General features: G+C 38.7%; 20 non-coding genes across 20 annotated transcripts; 10 read left to right on the top strand and 10 right to left on the bottom strand.

Moving 5' to 3' along the window:
* Positions 1-186: 186 nt before the first annotated feature.
* On the bottom strand, positions 187-260 carry TRNAT-AGU (transfer RNA threonine (anticodon AGU)). The gene has a single exon. It is a non-coding gene; the product is annotated as a tRNA-Thr (tRNA).
* A 447-nt stretch (positions 261-707) lies between these two features.
* TRNAS-GCU (transfer RNA serine (anticodon GCU)) lies at positions 708-789 on the top strand. Its single transcript has one exon. It is a non-coding gene; the product is annotated as a tRNA-Ser (tRNA).
* A 596-nt stretch (positions 790-1,385) lies between these two features.
* On the bottom strand, positions 1,386-1,459 carry TRNAT-AGU (transfer RNA threonine (anticodon AGU)). The gene has a single exon. It is a non-coding gene; the product is annotated as a tRNA-Thr (tRNA).
* Positions 1,460-1,906: 447 nt separating this feature from the next.
* TRNAS-GCU (transfer RNA serine (anticodon GCU)) lies at positions 1,907-1,988 on the top strand. The gene has a single exon. It is a non-coding gene; the product is annotated as a tRNA-Ser (tRNA).
* A 596-nt stretch (positions 1,989-2,584) lies between these two features.
* TRNAT-AGU (transfer RNA threonine (anticodon AGU)) lies at positions 2,585-2,658 on the bottom strand. Its single transcript has one exon. It is a non-coding gene; the product is annotated as a tRNA-Thr (tRNA).
* A 447-nt stretch (positions 2,659-3,105) lies between these two features.
* On the top strand, positions 3,106-3,187 carry TRNAS-GCU (transfer RNA serine (anticodon GCU)). Its single transcript has one exon. It is a non-coding gene; the product is annotated as a tRNA-Ser (tRNA).
* Positions 3,188-3,784: 597 nt separating this feature from the next.
* On the bottom strand, positions 3,785-3,858 carry TRNAT-AGU (transfer RNA threonine (anticodon AGU)). Its single transcript has one exon. It is a non-coding gene; the product is annotated as a tRNA-Thr (tRNA).
* Positions 3,859-4,305: 447 nt separating this feature from the next.
* Positions 4,306-4,387, top strand: TRNAS-GCU (transfer RNA serine (anticodon GCU)). The gene has a single exon. It is a non-coding gene; the product is annotated as a tRNA-Ser (tRNA).
* A 596-nt stretch (positions 4,388-4,983) lies between these two features.
* On the bottom strand, positions 4,984-5,057 carry TRNAT-AGU (transfer RNA threonine (anticodon AGU)). The gene has a single exon. It is a non-coding gene; the product is annotated as a tRNA-Thr (tRNA).
* Positions 5,058-5,504: 447 nt separating this feature from the next.
* On the top strand, positions 5,505-5,586 carry TRNAS-GCU (transfer RNA serine (anticodon GCU)). Its single transcript has one exon. It is a non-coding gene; the product is annotated as a tRNA-Ser (tRNA).
* Positions 5,587-6,191: 605 nt separating this feature from the next.
* On the bottom strand, positions 6,192-6,265 carry TRNAT-AGU (transfer RNA threonine (anticodon AGU)). The gene has a single exon. It is a non-coding gene; the product is annotated as a tRNA-Thr (tRNA).
* A 447-nt stretch (positions 6,266-6,712) lies between these two features.
* Positions 6,713-6,794, top strand: TRNAS-GCU (transfer RNA serine (anticodon GCU)). The gene has a single exon. It is a non-coding gene; the product is annotated as a tRNA-Ser (tRNA).
* Positions 6,795-7,399: 605 nt separating this feature from the next.
* TRNAT-AGU (transfer RNA threonine (anticodon AGU)) lies at positions 7,400-7,473 on the bottom strand. The gene has a single exon. It is a non-coding gene; the product is annotated as a tRNA-Thr (tRNA).
* A 447-nt stretch (positions 7,474-7,920) lies between these two features.
* TRNAS-GCU (transfer RNA serine (anticodon GCU)) lies at positions 7,921-8,002 on the top strand. The gene has a single exon. It is a non-coding gene; the product is annotated as a tRNA-Ser (tRNA).
* Positions 8,003-8,606: 604 nt separating this feature from the next.
* TRNAT-AGU (transfer RNA threonine (anticodon AGU)) lies at positions 8,607-8,680 on the bottom strand. Its single transcript has one exon. It is a non-coding gene; the product is annotated as a tRNA-Thr (tRNA).
* Positions 8,681-9,127: 447 nt separating this feature from the next.
* Positions 9,128-9,209, top strand: TRNAS-GCU (transfer RNA serine (anticodon GCU)). The gene has a single exon. It is a non-coding gene; the product is annotated as a tRNA-Ser (tRNA).
* A 597-nt stretch (positions 9,210-9,806) lies between these two features.
* On the bottom strand, positions 9,807-9,880 carry TRNAT-AGU (transfer RNA threonine (anticodon AGU)). The gene has a single exon. It is a non-coding gene; the product is annotated as a tRNA-Thr (tRNA).
* Positions 9,881-10,327: 447 nt separating this feature from the next.
* TRNAS-GCU (transfer RNA serine (anticodon GCU)) lies at positions 10,328-10,409 on the top strand. Its single transcript has one exon. It is a non-coding gene; the product is annotated as a tRNA-Ser (tRNA).
* Positions 10,410-11,005: 596 nt separating this feature from the next.
* TRNAT-AGU (transfer RNA threonine (anticodon AGU)) lies at positions 11,006-11,079 on the bottom strand. Its single transcript has one exon. It is a non-coding gene; the product is annotated as a tRNA-Thr (tRNA).
* A 447-nt stretch (positions 11,080-11,526) lies between these two features.
* TRNAS-GCU (transfer RNA serine (anticodon GCU)) lies at positions 11,527-11,608 on the top strand. Its single transcript has one exon. It is a non-coding gene; the product is annotated as a tRNA-Ser (tRNA).
* The last annotated feature ends 408 nt before the right edge of the window (positions 11,609-12,016 follow it).

Below are 12,016 nucleotides of genomic sequence, written 5' to 3' on the forward strand. Positions count from 1 at the left end.
AAAGACAAAATCCACTGGTTTTATGTTTGATGCCATCTTCCTTCCTTTTTGGCCCCTATACAGAAGAAATTCTTAATCTCACAATTGCACTATCAGTAGAGACGCAGCCAAGGTAAATTTGAGGTTTTACGCAAGTGAAATTCCCATTTTTAAGATAGGAAGTTTGTTTTTCAGATGATGAAAACAAGGCACTGCTGAGATTCGAACTCAGGATCTCCTGTTTACTAGACAGGCGCTTTAACCAACTAAGCCACAGCACCACAAGCTGGAAAGCCTATGAAATCTAGGGAAGATGTCAGCACCAATCAAAACTTTCAAGTGGTTAACTTAGCAAGACAACATTGAGTTGAGTTTCATTCCATGCACACAGAAACGAGGAACAGGATGTAATTCTCAGTCATGAAGTCCAGCTTTAATTTGGGACTTATTTTTCTTCCAAGTTATGACACAAAATAGGCGGATTGAAGGAATTCCACGGCAGGGCCAAAGGAGGAAAAATTAGGAATGATTGAAAAGTTGGTATTAAAACCCTGAGCACTGGTTTATTTCCTACAGAGTTTGCCCCAATCTAACTTTAAAAAATAGACACTGTAGGAGATAATATAAGGCCACTCTGACAAAAGCTGACATAAAATCTTCAGAGAAAGCACACTGACTGGTAAAAATAATCATTACATCTTATCTCCTTAGCGCATGAGCGCCATGTAGACGAGGTGGCCGAGTGGTTAAGGCGATGGACTGCTAATCCATTGTGCTCTGCATGCATGGGTTTGAATCCCATCCTCGTCGGTTTAATCTGCTTGTTACACGTTGTATTGTTTTGATTTATTTTCTAGCCCAAGCGGTAGATACTTCAAGCTTGAAAGTTTATCTTCCTTTTTAAGAAAGCTGCTATCAAACTTTGCAGAGTCAGAAGTGTAATTCCACTGGTTTTATCTTTTAATGCTTGATGCATCCTTTATTCTCTAAAGAAAATTATATCATCTAATTCCTTTTTAAGCACTTCGACAGCAGAGATTTTTTTCTCTCAACTGCACTATGTTAGGACTGTGGTAAAGACAAGTTTAATGTCATACAAGAACAAAAGTCCTCTTTTTTTGGCTAAAATGGCCCAAACTGAGGTGAAGAAAGAAAAGCACTGCTGACATTCGAAATCAAGATTTTCTGTTTACTAAACAGGCGCTTTGACCAACTAAGCTAAAGACAAAATCCACTGGTTTTATGTTTGATGCCATCTTCCTTCCTTTTTGGCCCCTATACAGAAGAAATTCTTAATCTCACAATTGCACTATCAGTAGAGACGCAGCCAAGGTAAATTTGAGGTTTTACGCAAGTGAAATTCCCATTTTTAAGATAGGAAGTTTGTTTTTCAGATGATGAAAACAAGGCACTGCTGAGATTCGAACTCAGGATCTCCTGTTTACTAGACAGGCGCTTTAACCAACTAAGCCACAGCACCACAAGCTGGAAAGCCTATGAAATCTAGGGAAGATGTCAGCACCAATCAAAACTTTCAAGTGGTTAACTTAGCAAGACAACATTGAGTTGAGTTTCATTCCATGCACACAGAAACGAGGAACAGGATGTAATTCTCAGTCATGAAGTCCAGCTTTAATTTGGGACTTATTTTTCTTCCAAGTTATGACACAAAATAGGCGGATTGAAGGAATTCCACGGCAGGGCCAAAGGAGGAAAAATTAGGAATGATTGAAAAGTTGGTATTAAAACCCTGAGCACTGGTTTATTTCCTACAGAGTTTGCCCCAATCTAACTTTAAAAAATAGACACTGTAGGAGATAATATAAGGCCACTCTGACAAAAGCTGACATAAAATCTTCAGAGAAAGCACACTGACTGGTAAAAATAATCATTACATCTTATCTCCTTAGCGCATGAGCGGCATGTAGACGAGGTGGCCGAGTGGTTAAGGCGATGGACTGCTAATCCATTGTGCTCTGCATGCATGGGTTCGAATCCCATCCTCGTTGGTTTAATCTGCTTGTTACACGTTGTATTGTTTTGATTTCTTTTCTAGCCCAAGCGGTAGATACTTCAAGCTTGAAAGTTTATCTTCCTTTTTAAGAAAGCTGCTATCAAACTTTGCAGAGTCAGAAGTGTAATTCCACTGGTTTTATCTTTTAATGCTTGATGCATCCTTTATTCTCTAAAGAAAATTATATCATCTAATTCCTTTTTAAGCACTTCGACAGCAGAGATTTTTTTCTCTCAACTGCACTATGTTAGGACTGTGGTAAAGACAGGTTTAATGTCATACAAGAACAAAAGTCCTCTTTTTTTGGCTAAAATGGCCCAAACTGAGGTGAAGAAAGAAAAGCACTGCTGACATTCGAAATCAAGATTTTCTGTTTACTAAACAGGCGCTTTGACCAACTAAGCTAAAGACAAAATCCACTGGTTTTATGTTTGATGCCATCTTCCTTCCTTTTTGGCCCCTATACAGAAGAAATTCTTAATCTCACAATTGCACTATCAGTAGAGACGCAGCCAAGGTAAATTTGAGGTTTTACGCAAGTGAAATTCCCATTTTTAAGATAGGAAGTTTGTTTTTCAGATGATGAAAACAAGGCACTGCTGAGATTCGAACTCAGGATCTCCTGTTTACTAGACAGGCGCTTTAACCAACTAAGCCACAGCACCACAAGCTGGAAAGCCTATGAAATCTAGGGAAGATGTCAGCACCAATCAAAACTTTCAAGTGGTTAACTTAGCAAGACAACATTGAGTTGAGTTTCATTCCATGCACACAGAAACGAGGAACAGGATGTAATTCTCAGTCATGAAGTCCAGCTTTAATTTGGGACTTATTTTTCTTCCAAGTTATGACACAAAATAGGCGGATTGAAGGAATTCCACGGCAGGGCCAAAGGAGGAAAAATTAGGAATGATTGAAAAGTTGGTATTAAAACCCTGAGCACTGGTTTATTTCCTACAGAGTTTGCCCCAATCTAACTTTAAAAAATAGACACTGTAGGAGATAATATAAGGCCACTCTGACAAAAGCTGACATAAAATCTTCAGAGAAAGCACACTGACTGGTAAAAATAATCATTACATCTTATCTCCTTAGCGCATGAGCGGCATGTAGACGAGGTGGCCGAGTGGTTAAGGCGATGGACTGCTAATCCATTGTGCTCTGCATGCATGGGTTCGAATCCCATCCTCGTTGGTTTAATCTGCTTGTTACACGTTGTATTGTTTTGATTTCTTTTCTAGCCCAAGCGGTAGATACTTCAAGCTTGAAAGTTTATCTTCCTTTTTAAGAAAGCTGCTATCAAACTTTGCAGAGTCAGAAGTGTAATTCCACTGGTTTTATCTTTTAATGCTTGATGCATCCTTTATTCTCTAAAGAAAATTATATCATCTAATTCCTTTTTAAGCACTTCGACAGCAGAGATTTTTTTCTCTCAACTGCACTATGTTAGGACTGTGGTAAAGACAGGTTTAATGTCATACAAGAACAAAAGTCCTCTTTTTTTGGCTAAAATGGCCCAAACTGAGGTGAAGAAAGAAAAGCACTGCTGACATTCGAAATCAAGATTTTCTGTTTACTAAACAGGCGCTTTGACCAACTAAGCTAAAGACAAAATCCACTGGTTTTATGTTTGATGCCATCTTCCTTCCTTTTTGGCCCCTATACAGAAGAAATTCTTAATCTCACAATTGCACTATCAGTAGAGACGCAGCCAAGGTAAATTTGAGGTTTTACGCAAGTGAAATTCCCATTTTTAAGATAGGAAGTTTGTTTTTTCAGATGATGAAAACAAGGCACTGCTGAGATTCGAACTCAGGATCTCCTGTTTACTAGACAGGCGCTTTAACCAACTAAGCCACAGCACCACAAGCTGGAAAGCCTATGAAATCTAGGGAAGATGTCAGCACCAATCAAAACTTTCAAGTGGTTAACTTAGCAAGACAACATTGAGTTGAGTTTCATTCCATGCACACAGAAACGAGGAACAGGATGTAATTCTCAGTCATGAAGTCCAGCTTTAATTTGGGACTTATTTTTCTTCCAAGTTATGACACAAAATAGGCGGATTGAAGGAATTCCACGGCAGGGCCAAAGGAGGAAAAATTAGGAATGATTGAAAAGTTGGTATTAAAACCCTGAGCACTGGTTTATTTCTTACAGAGTTTGCCCCATTCTAACTTTAAAAAATAGACAATGTAGGAGATAATATAAGGCCACTCTGACAAAAGCTGACATAAAATCTTCAGAGAAAGCACACTGACTGGTAAAAATAATCATTACATCTTATCTCCTTAGCGCATGAGCGGCATGTAGACGAGGTGGCCGAGTGGTTAAGGCGATGGACTGCTAATCCATTGTGCTCTGCATGCATGGGTTCGAATCCCATCCTCGTCGGTTTAATCTGCTTGTTACACATTGTATTGTTTTGATTTCTTTTCTAGCCCAAGCGGTAGATACTTCAAGCTTGAAAGTTTATCTTCCTTTTTAAGAAAGCTGCTATCAAACTTTGCAGAGTCAGAAGTGTAATTCCACTGGTTTTATCTTTTAATGCTTGATGCATCCTTTATTCTCTAAAGAAAATTATATCATCTAATTCCTTTTTAAGCACTTCGACAGCAGAGATTTTTTTCTCTCAACTGCACTATGTTAGGACTGTGGTAAAGACAGGTTTAATGTCATACAAGAACAAAAGTCCTCTTTTTTTGGCTAAAATGGCCCAAACTGAGGTGAAGAAAGAAAAGCACTGCTGACATTCGAAATCAAGATTTTCTGTTTACTAAACAGGCGCTTTGACCAACTAAGCTAAAGACAAAATCCACTGGTTTTATGTTTGATGCCATCTTCCTTCCTTTTTGGCCCCTATACAGAAGAAATTCTTAATCTCACAATTGCACTATCAGTAGAGACGCAGCCAAGGTAAATTTGAGGTTTTACGCAAGTGAAATTCCCATTTTTGAGATAGGAAGTTTGTTTTTCAGATGATGAAAACAAGGCACTGCTGAGATTCGAACTCAGGATCTCCTGTTTACTAGACAGGCGCTTTAACCAACTAAGCCACAGCACCACAAGCTGGAAAGCCTATGAAATCTAGGGAAGATGTCAGCACCAATCAAAACTTTCAAGTGGTTAACTTAGCAAGACAACATTGAGTTGAGTTTCATTCCATGCACACAGAAACGAGGAACAGGATGTAATTCTCAGTCATGAAGTCCAGCTTTAATTTGGGACTTATTTTTCTTCCAAGTTATGACACAAAATAGGCGGATTGAAGGAATTCCACGGCAGGGCCAATGGAGGAAAAATTAGGAATGATTGAAAAGTTGGTATTAAAACCCTGAGCACTGGTTTATTTCCTACAGAGTTTGCCCCAATCTAACTTTAAAAAATAGACACTGTAGGAGATAATATAAGGCCACTCTGACAAAAGCTGACATAAAATCTTCAGAGAAAGCACACTGACTGGTAAAAATAATCATTACATCTTATCTCCTTAGCGCATGAGTGCCATGTAGACGAGGTGGCCGAGTGGTTAAGGCGATGGACTGCTAATCCATTGTGCTCTGCATGCATGGGTTCGAATCCCATCCTCGTCGGTTTAATCTGCTTGTTACACGTTGTATTGTTTTGATTTATTTTCTAGCCCAAGCGGTAGATACTTCAAGCTTGAAAGTTTATCTTCCTTTTTAAGAAAGCTGCTATCAAACTTTGCAGAGTCAGAAGTGTAATTCCACTGGTTTTATCTTTTAATGCTTGATGCATCCTTTATTCTCTAAAGAAAATTATATCATCTAATTCCTTTTTAAGCACTTCGACAGCAGAGATTTTTTTCTCTCAACTGCACTATGTTAGGACTGTGGTAAAGACAGGTTTAATGTCATACAAGAACAAAAGTCCTCTTTCTTTGGCTAAAATGGCCCAAACTGAGGTGAAGAAAGAAAAGCACTGCTGACATTCGAAATCAAGATTTTCTGTTTACTAAACAGGCGCTTTGACCAACTAAGCTAAAGGACAAAATCCACTGGTTTTATGTTGTTATGCTTGATGCCATCTTCCTTCCTTTTTGGCCCCTATACAGAAGAAATTCTTAATCTCACAATTGCACTATCAGTAGAGACGCAGCCAAGGTAAATTTGAGGTTTTACGCAAGTGAAATTCCCATTTTTAAGATAGGAAGTTTGTTTTTCAGATGATGAAAACAAGGCACTGCTGAGATTCGAACTCAGGATCTCCTGTTTACTAGACAGGCGCTTTAACCAACTAAGCCACAGCACCACAAGCTGGAAAGCCTATGAAATCTAGGGAAGATGTCAGCACCAATCAAAACTTTCAAGTGGTTAACTTAGCAAGACAACATTGAGTTGAGTTTCATTCCATGCACACAGAAACGAGGAACAGGATGTAATTCTCAGTCATGAAGTCCAGCTTTAATTTGGGACTTATTTTTCTTCCAAGTTATGACACAAAATAGGCGGATTGAAGGAATTCCACGGCAGGGCCAAAGGAGGAAAAATTAGGAATGATTGAAAAGTTGGTATTAAAACCCTGAGCACTGGTTTATTTCCTACAGAGTTTGCCCCAATCTAACTTTAAAAAATAGACACTGTAGGAGATAATATAAGGCCACTCTGACAAAAGCTGACATAAAATCTTCAGAGAAAGCACACTGACTGGTAAAAATAATCATTACATCTTATCTCCTTAGCGCATGAGCGGCATGTAGACGAGGTGGCCGAGTGGTTAAGGCGATGGACTGCTAATCCATTGTGCTCTGCATGCATGGGTTCGAATCCCATCCTCGTTGGTTTAATCTGCTTGTTACACGTTGTATTGTTTTGATTTCTTTTCTAGCCCAAGCGGTAGATACTTCAAGCTTGAAAGTTTATCTTCCTTTTTAAGAAAGCTGCTATCAAACTTTGCAGAGTCAGAAGTGTAATTCCACTGGTTTTATCTTTTAATGCTTGATGCATCCTTTATTCTCTAAAGAAAATTATATCATCTAATTCCTTTTTAAGCACTTCGACAGCAGAGATTTTTTTCTCTCAACTGCACTATGTTAGGACTGTGGTAAAGACAGGTTTAATGTCATACAAGAACAAAAGTCCTCTTTCTTTGGCTAAAATGGCCCAAACTGAGGTGAAGAAAGAAAAGCACTGCTGACATTCGAAATCAAGATTTTCTGTTTACTAAACAGGCGCTTTGACCAACTAAGCTAAAGGACAAAATCCACTGGTTTTATGTTGTTATGCTTGATGCCATCTTCCTTCCTTTTTGGCCCCTATACAGAAGAAATTCTTAATCTCACAATTGCACTATCAGTAGAGACGCAGCCAAGGTAAATTTGAGGTTTTACGCAAGTGAAATTCCCATTTTTAAGATAGGAAGTTTGTTTTTCAGATGATGAAAACAAGGCACTGCTGAGATTCGAACTCAGGATCTCCTGTTTACTAGACAGGCGCTTTAACCAACTAAGCCACAGCACCACAAGCTGGAAAGCCTATGAAATCTAGGGAAGATGTCAGCACCAATCAAAACTTTCAAGTGGTTAACTTAGCAAGACAACATTGAGTTGAGTTTCATTCCATGCACACAGAAACGAGGAACAGGATGTAATTCTCAGTCATGAAGTCCAGCTTTAATTTGGGACTTATTTTTCTTCCAAGTTATGACACAAAATAGGCGGATTGAAGGAATTCCACGGCAGGGCCAAAGGAGGAAAAATTAGGAATGATTGAAAAGTTGGTATTAAAACCCTGAGCACTGGTTTATTTCCTACAGAGTTTGCCCCAATCTAACTTTAAAAAATAGACACTGTAGGAGATAATATAAGGCCACTCTGACAAAAGCTGACATAAAATCTTCAGAGAAAGCACACTGACTGGTAAAAATAATCATTACATCTTATCTCCTTAGCGCATGAGCGGCATGTAGACGAGGTGGCCGAGTGGTTAAGGCGATGGACTGCTAATCCATTGTGCTCTGCATGCATGGGTTCGAATCCCATCCTCGTTGGTTTAATCTGCTTGTTACACGTTGTATTGTTTTGATTTCTTTTCTAGCCCAAGCGGTAGATACTTCAAGCTTGAAAGTTTATCTTCCTTTTTAAGAAAGCTGCTATCAAACTTTGCAGAGTCAGAAGTGTAATTCCACTGGTTTTATCTTTTAATGCTTGATGCATCCTTTATTCTCTAAAGAAAATTATATCATCTAATTCCTTTTTAAGCACTTTGACAGCAGAGATTTTTTTCTCTCAACTGCACTATGTTAGGACTGTGGTAAAGACAGGTTTAATGTCATACAAGAACAAAAGTCCTCTTTTTTTGGCTAAAATGGCCCAAACTGAGGTGAAGAAAGAAAAGCACTGCTGACATTCGAAATCAAGATTTTCTGTTTACTAAACAGGCGCTTTGACCAACTAAGCTAAAGACAAAATCCACTGGTTTTATGTTGTTATGCTTGATGCCATCTTCCTTCCTTTTTGGCCCCTATACAGAAGAAATTCTTAATCTCACAATTGCACTATCAGTAGAGACGCAGCCAAGGTAAATTTGAGGTTTTACGCAAGTGAAATTCCCATTTTTAAGATAGGAAGTTTGTTTTTCAGATGATGAAAACAAGGCACTGCTGAGATTCGAACTCAGGATCTCCTGTTTACTAGACAGGCGCTTTAACCAACTAAGCCACAGCACCACAAGCTGGAAAGCCTATGAAATCTAGGGAAGATGTCAGCACCAATCAAAACTTTCAAGTGGTTAACTTAGCAAGACAACATTGAGTTGAGTTTCATTCCATGCACACAGAAACGAGGAACAGGATGTAATTCTCAGTCATGAAGTCCAGCTTTAATTTGGGACTTATTTTTCTTCCAAGTTATGACACAAAATAGGCGGATTGAAGGAATTCCACGGCAGGGCCAAAGGAGGAAAAATTAGGAATGATTGAAAAGTTGGTATTAAAACCCTGAGCACTGGTTTATTTCCTACAGAGTTTGCCCCAATCTAACTTTAAAAAATAGACACTGTAGGAGATAATATAAGGCCACTCTGACAAAAGCTGACATAAAATCTTCAGAGAAAGCACACTGACTGGTAAAAATAATCATTACATCTTATCTCCTTAGCGCATGAGCGGCATGTAGACGAGGTGGCCGAGTGGTTAAGGCGATGGACTGCTAATCCATTGTGCTCTGCATGCATGGGTTCGAATCCCATCCTCGTCGGTTTAATCTGCTTGTTACACGTTGTATTGTTTTGATTTCTTTTCTAGCCCAAGCGGTAGATACTTCAAGCTTGAAAGTTTATCTTCCTTTTTAAGAAAGCTGCTATCAAACTTTGCAGAGTCAGAAGTGTAATTCCACTGGTTTTATCTTTTAATGCTTGATGCATCCTTTATTCTCTAAAGAAAATTATATCATCTAATTCCTTTTTAAGCACTTCGACAGCAGAGATTTTTTTCTCTCAACTGCACTATGTTAGGACTGTGGTAAAGACAGGTTTAATGTCATACAAGAACAAAAGTCCTCTTTTTTTGGCTAAAATGGCCCAAACTGAGGTGAAGAAAGAAAAGCACTGCTGACATTCGAAATCAAGATTTTCTGTTTACTAAACAGGCGCTTTGACCAACTAAGCTAAAGACAAAATCCACTGGTTTTATGTTTGATGCCATCTTCCTTCCTTTTTGGCCCCTATACAGAAGAAATTCTTAATCTCACAATTGCACTATCAGTAGAGACGCAGCCAAGGTAAATTTGAGGTTTTACGCAAGTGAAATTCCCATTTTTAAGATAGGAAGTTTGTTTTTTCAGATGATGAAAACAAGGCACTGCTGAGATTCGAACTCAGGATCTCCTGTTTACTAGACAGGCGCTTTAACCAACTAAGCCACAGCACCACAAGCTGGAAAGCCTATGAAATCTAGGGAAGATGTCAGCACCAATCAAAACTTTCAAGTGGTTAACTTAGCAAGACAACATTGAGTTGAGTTTCATTCCATGCACACAGAAACGAGGAACAGGATGTAATTCTCAGTCATGAAGTCCAGCTTTAATTTGGGACTTATTTTTCTTCCAAGTTATGACACAAAATAGGCGGATTGAAGGAATTCCACGGCAGGGCCAAAGGAGGAAAAATTAGGAATGATTGAAAAGTTGGTATTAAAACCCTGAGCACTGGTTTATTTCTTACAGAGTTTGCCCCATTCTAACTTTAAAAAATAGACAATGTAGGAGATAATATAAGGCCACTCTGACAAAAGCTGACATAAAATCTTCAGAGAAAGCACACTGACTGGTAAAAATAATCATTACATCTTATCTCCTTAGCGCATGAGCGGCATGTAGACGAGGTGGCCGAGTGGTTAAGGCGATGGACTGCTAATCCATTGTGCTCTGCATGCATGGGTTCGAATCCCATCCTCGTCGGTTTAATCTGCTTGTTACACATTGTATTGTTTTGATTTCTTTTCTAGCCCAAGCGGTAGATACTTCAAGCTTGAAAGTTTATCTTCCTTTTTAAGAAAGCTGCTATCAAACTTTGCAGAGTCAGAAGTGTAATTCCACTGGTTTTATCTTTTAATGCTTGATGCATCCTTTATTCTCTAAAGAAAATTATATCATCTAATTCCTTTTTAAGCACTTCGACAGCAGAGATTTTTTTCTCTCAACTGCACTATGTTAGGACTGTGGTAAAGACAGGTTTAATGTCATACAAGAACAAAAGTCCTCTTTTTTTGGCTAAAATGGCCCAAACTGAGGTGAAGAAAGAAAAGCACTGCTGACATTCGAAATCAAGATTTTCTGTTTACTAAACAGGCGCTTTGACCAACTAAGCTAAAGACAAAATCCACTGGTTTTATGTTTGATGCCATCTTCCTTCCTTTTTGGCCCCTATACAGAAGAAATTCTTAATCTCACAATTGCACTATCAGTAGAGACGCAGCCAAGGTAAATTTGAGGTTTTACGCAAGTGAAATTCCCATTTTTAAGATAGGAAGTTTGTTTTTCAGATGATGAAAACAAGGCACTGCTGAGATTCGAACTCAGGATCTCCTGTTTACTAGACAGGCGCTTTAACCAACTAAGCCACAGCACCACAAGCTGGAAAGCCTATGAAATCTAGGGAAGATGTCAGCACCAATCAAAACTTTCAAGTGGTTAACTTAGCAAGACAACATTGAGTTGAGTTTCATTCCATGCACACAGAAACGAGGAACAGGATGTAATTCTCAGTCATGAAGTCCAGCTTTAATTTGGGACTTATTTTTCTTCCAAGTTATGACACAAAATAGGCGGATTGAAGGAATTCCACGGCAGGGCCAAAGGAGGAAAAATTAGGAATGATTGAAAAGTTGGTATTAAAACCCTGAGCACTGGTTTATTTCCTACAGAGTTTGCCCCAATCTAACTTTAAAAAATAGACACTGTAGGAGATAATATAAGGCCACTCTGACAAAAGCTGACATAAAATCTTCAGAGAAAGCACACTGACTGGTAAAAATAATCATTACATCTTATCTCCTTAGCGCATGAGCGGCATGTAGACGAGGTGGCCGAGTGGTTAAGGCGATGGACTGCTAATCCATTGTGCTCTGCATGCATGGGTTCGAATCCCATCCTCGTCGGTTTAATCTGCTTGTTACACGTTGTATTGTTTTGATTTCTTTTCTAGCCCAAGCGGTAGATACTTCAAGCTTGAAAGTTTATCTTCCTTTTTAAGAAAGCTGCTATCAAACTTTGCAGAGTCAGAAGTGTAATTCCACTGGTTTTATCTTTTAATGCTTGATGCATCCTTTATTCTCTAAAGAAAATTATATCATCTAATTCCTTTTTAAGCACTTCGACAGCAGAGATTTTTTTCTCTCAACTGCACTATGTTAGGACTGTGGTAAAGACAGGTTTAATGTCATACAAGAACAAAAGTCCTCTTTTTTTGGCTAAAATGGCCCAAACTGAGGTGAAGAAAGAAAAGCACTGCTGACATTCGAAATCAAGATTTTCTGTTTACTAAACAGGCGCTTTGACCAACTAAG

This window comes from Ranitomeya variabilis, chromosome 7 (genome assembly GCF_051348905.1).
Source record: "Ranitomeya variabilis isolate aRanVar5 chromosome 7, aRanVar5.hap1, whole genome shotgun sequence".
In the NCBI taxonomy this organism is placed as follows: Eukaryota; Metazoa; Chordata; class Amphibia; order Anura; family Dendrobatidae; genus Ranitomeya; species Ranitomeya variabilis.